Raw genomic sequence first — 5000 nt, 5'->3', positions numbered from 1 at the left:
AAAAAGTGAATGCATGAACTAATATGATTTTTGTTTCAAATATTGGCATCTGGCAACTATATTTACAATATATTGTTACTGAATAATTCATTAATTCATCCAATGCATTCGGGGCACCTGAACCAGTCAGTTGGCAAAAATGTGGGCTCACTACACTCAAGGTCATGTAGTGCTAGTTCTGTAATTTCATGCATTGTTTGCTGTGAAACCTTGCTCCCGATGGCTTTATCTACAAAAGTATGATAAAACAGATTTTCAGCCAAGTGTTGGAAGACTGTATCTCTGTATGAAATTACATGACATGATACTTGTCCACTCTCTTTAGTTCTCCTGAAAGATCAGAATGGAATCCACAAAAAGTGCCAAGACACCTGGCAATAAACTTGACTGTCAACTACATGTTGACAGCAATGTGCAACAAGTTGACCCATTGGATCCAGGTGACAGGATGTCTCACCATGAAAAAAAAAATTGGTCAAGAGGCAGCTCACAGGAATAACTCTTCATGAAAAACTTTGGCCAAGGGAAGGAGACTGACTTATTAGGTCTTTAAGAAGTGCCCTTGCATTATTTCCACCAGTAAATATAGGTGGAGTGTACCATTCATATGCCATGCCTGAAAGAGCACTGACTCCATGGAGGATACTACAACAAAGTGTGGGAACCAATTCTAGCCTGCCATTACTTAAGGCACGGAAGTTGTATTACAAAAAAATTGAAAAAAACATACAAATACCATATGTAGTAATAATGGAAATGAGCGGATGTGTCACAGAAAAGGTACATTTGTTAATGGGAGCCCCCAGTGTCATTCTGAATGTGTCAGGGTCCTCACAGAGTTGGCTGCTAAATGGAAAAACCAGAAGCATGGGAAATGTAAAAGTACTCAGCTCTCCATGCTCTTGCCTTTAATGTATATGCGTTATTAAGGTAATGAAGCTAACATAAGGTTTTAAGCCTAATGTTGAGGGGTTCGTTCTCCTGAACAAATGCAGCCATGGCCAAACAAATGCAAAACTAAATGTAAAATTTAGAGCAGGCTCAGCAGCACAGACGTCTCCCAGCATGACTGAGTTAAAAGAGCAGAAGGTTCATTCATCAAGTCTTCTCTATATCAATTTAGCTTTTTTATGTTCTAAATTCACCAGCCTAGAAATTACTACGGAATAGGTCTAATACATTTGTCAACTGATCAGCCAACTGACTGTCAAATAAAATGAAGTTGCCAGATACCTCTCTCCTATCTCAAAGCCTACGAATCTCACACAATCACTTCTGAGGCTTAGAGCACTTGCAATTTTTGCTAGTATTTCTGTCACACCACCAAAGCCATCATTGAGCCCAAAACCACAGCTCTTACCACACATAGGGCCATCACTACCATGTTCACCAGAGCACTCACTACCCAAGGCAACCACCACTGTGTAAATCGCCTCTCACATGACCACAGTGTACTGCTTGCAAAATCCCTTAACATATCTCTAGTATTCCCAGTTTTGAAGCCTCTGGTATACTTTAATTAAAATATTACATGCTATACTGTATCAAATTATGCTCACTTGTATTTTAAAAAAATGAATAGGAATATCATCCACAATGTATATAAAGATTATATAATGATCACAAGAATAAAATTATAATGGTAAAAACCTGAGAAATATTATTACTACAAGTTGAACCTTACAAATCTCCCACAACACCTGACCTGCTGTAGCTACCAAAACGTTTTGTATATATCTTTGTAAGAGCATATCGATCTTCTCCTGATGTCATAATGGGATACATAAAAAAGAGAAGAAAAGGGGTGAAAAAAGAGAAAAAAGGAAAAGAAAAAAAGAAAAAGGAAAAAGAAAAGAATAAATGTAAAGGAGAAGAAGAAGAAGAAGAAGAAGCAGAAAAGGTATTTCTACTATAATGACATGAAATTTTACTACAAAGTTTTGCAGTTTTATTGTCAATTTTTTTACAATAAAACTGCAGTTCCAATAGGTTTAACCAGTAATTCTTATTACAAATCCAAATCATCACCATGCATGTCTTCATTATAGTAATGATAGTAATGATAGTAATATATAAATAATGATAATAATGATAATATGATAATGAATAAATGATAATGAGATAATATGACAGATAATAATGAAATAATATAATAATAATAATAATAATAATAATAATAATAATAGCACTAACAACAACAACAACAACAATAATAATAGTAATAATAATAATAATAATAATAATAATAATAATAATAATAATAATAGTAATAATAATAATAATGAAGACGGTGATGACGATCATGATGATGTTAATAATAATAAAAATAGCAATAATACCAGTGAGTGAAATATCTAGCCGATCATAACAATAACAACAACAACAACAACAATAATAATAATAATTACAGTAATAATGATTACATTTATATATAATAATAATAATAATAATAATAATAATAATAATAATAATAATAATAACAATGATAATTAGAACAAATAATAATAATAATGACTATAACAACAAAAATAAAACTGATAATGATAATAACTATAATAATAATAATAATAATAATAATAATAATAATAATAATGATAATAATAATAATAAAAAATAATAATAATAACCATAAAAATAATAGTAATAATAATGAGAATGACACAATGATAATAAGAGTAAGAATACTATCAATAAACATCAATGGATGATGATACAAATGGTACAATAATGGGTAATAATAATCACAACCATAGTAATTACAATAATAATAGCAATGATGAAGATGATGTAACAATGGTAAATAACAGTGAAAGATAATGATAATGATACTCTTGTTAATAAATATAATCATCAAGTGCATTAATTGTAATAATAATAATAATGATGATAATGATAAATTAGAATATCAATAACAATAACACACACACAAAAAAAAAAATGTATATATATATATATATATATATATATATATATATATATATATATATATATATATATATATATATATATATATATATATATAATATCAGTAAAGAGAAATAACATAATAAACTTCACAATAATAAAACGACCATAAATATGTCAATGAGAATTTTGATGAACAGAAGGGAAAACCACGGCAGCAATAAGAAGATAAGGATCTTTAAGACATGCCCTGATAACAGAGTGAAGTACCCAGAATACAGATGATGGTGATGATGATGACGACGATGATGATTTGTTGATGGTGATGACAATATCGATGGCAAAGACAATAACACTGACAATGGTGATGGCTATGGAAAAGATGATGGTTATGATGATGACAACGGAAATGAAAATAAAGATGATATAGGTAAAGCCAAAGACGTAGGCAATGATGATAATAATGTCAATGTTTCAATACCAACTAATAACAACTAATGAAAAGATACCAAATCCAACATGTCATGAATATTTTAGTAATTCAAGTCTTGTTAGTAACATTTCAATTGTCAAGTCTTCATCACAATCATGTACAAGTGAGATGGTACAAATACTAAGAAAAAACAGTACTCTAATCCTAGTAATAAAAATAAAAATAACTATAACAAATATGACATAAAAACTTGTGGTGATGATAATGATAAAATAATCATAATGAAATAACAATATTTCCATTAACAATTACTACATTCGTAACAAAGATAATATCAATATCAATGTTAAAAGTTGAGAAGATATCCATGCATCTATTACTAGCATTGAGCTGATCGACACAGCCTCTGCATCTCTCGGCACTCCAGACCTTTAAACTTCCCTAGGGATTTGTTGTGAAATATGGGACAAGTAGGAACTACATCTTATGAAAATATCTTGTGTGGTAGTTTGTTAAACTTCATGTACATATGCTTGAAATATTTTATTAATTAATAATAAAATTTATAACAAATTACATCACGTCATAGGAAGCCCAGTGATTTTTGTGGCAACCTCAAAATGTGACACTACTATGTTCGGCTGTAGTTTGTAGGTCTAATGTGTCAGTCATGTTCGAATATAGATTGTTGGGTTATCATCAAAGGTCACAGTAAATCTTAAAATGTATTTGAATAGTATGTAATCATATACCTAAAAAATCATAGTCTTAAAGCCATGGCCGTGGTCCTCCAAATACTTGACTTATGACGTGATGTAATTTTTACTAACTACATGTAAATACAATGAAAAAAAAAAAAAAGCAAAATGTAGTCACCCAAACAACATGTGTATAATTATCTCAAGGTTAAAATATAAAGAATAACTATTGCAGACATGCTTTAGAATTCGATATGATCTAATCGTCCATAAGCCACACATACTCTTTCCTAGCCTGTTATCTATCTTCCCATCATTCTGATCTTATCATCTCACTATCAGCAGGATGATATAGAGTAATGACGGTTTCTACTACACGTATGAAAAAAAGAACAAAAAAAACACTACTTTCTCATAGATTAATTAAGGACAATTTTCAGGATTTGTCATCTGATGAAATTAACAGTTTGTATGTAATCCTTCAGGAATTATTGCCGAATAAATGAAAAACGCTAAATATAATAATACCGACAACCACTCATATTTACACTGGCTATACTTATTTGAGCACATCTGTCTGAAAATGAATAATCTTTCTTCATTTGAGATATATGTAATCACTCTAATCACCTTTCTTCCATTTTGTTATTTTCACTAAATCTTTTTCTTTTTATTTAATATAGACACAAGAAACTTCACTTTAATCTCCTTTTTTTCTCCAATTTTCGATACGTTATGCCAGCACCATTCACAGATCAGAAATATTTCAGAACTGACTTTCCACGCTGACTTTGCGATATCGTAATGCCGCGCAGGTGTTATTGTGCATCACTTTCATTTCCAAATTTTCTTTTTTCCCACTTCTCGCACCTTGGACGGCGTCTGTTCGAGAGCTTCTTGTCGAGAATAATATTTGGAAACACTGAAAACCTTGCTTCACCATAATTGATTAAATGTACAGGGAA

General features: G+C 30.7%; 1 protein-coding gene across 1 annotated transcript in view; it reads right to left on the bottom strand.

Annotated features, from left to right (window-relative positions):
- The window catches only part of LOC119583418 (UPF0047 protein YjbQ-like), a 29174-nt gene that overhangs the window by 22800 nt on the left and 1374 nt on the right, over positions 1-5000 (bottom strand). The window lies entirely within an intron of this gene.

The sequence above is a fragment of the Penaeus monodon genome, chromosome 17, assembly GCF_015228065.2.
Source record: "Penaeus monodon isolate SGIC_2016 chromosome 17, NSTDA_Pmon_1, whole genome shotgun sequence".
Lineage (NCBI taxonomy): Eukaryota > Metazoa > Arthropoda > Malacostraca > Decapoda > Penaeidae > Penaeus > Penaeus monodon.
This window is presented reverse-complemented; position numbering and strand designations above follow the sequence as displayed.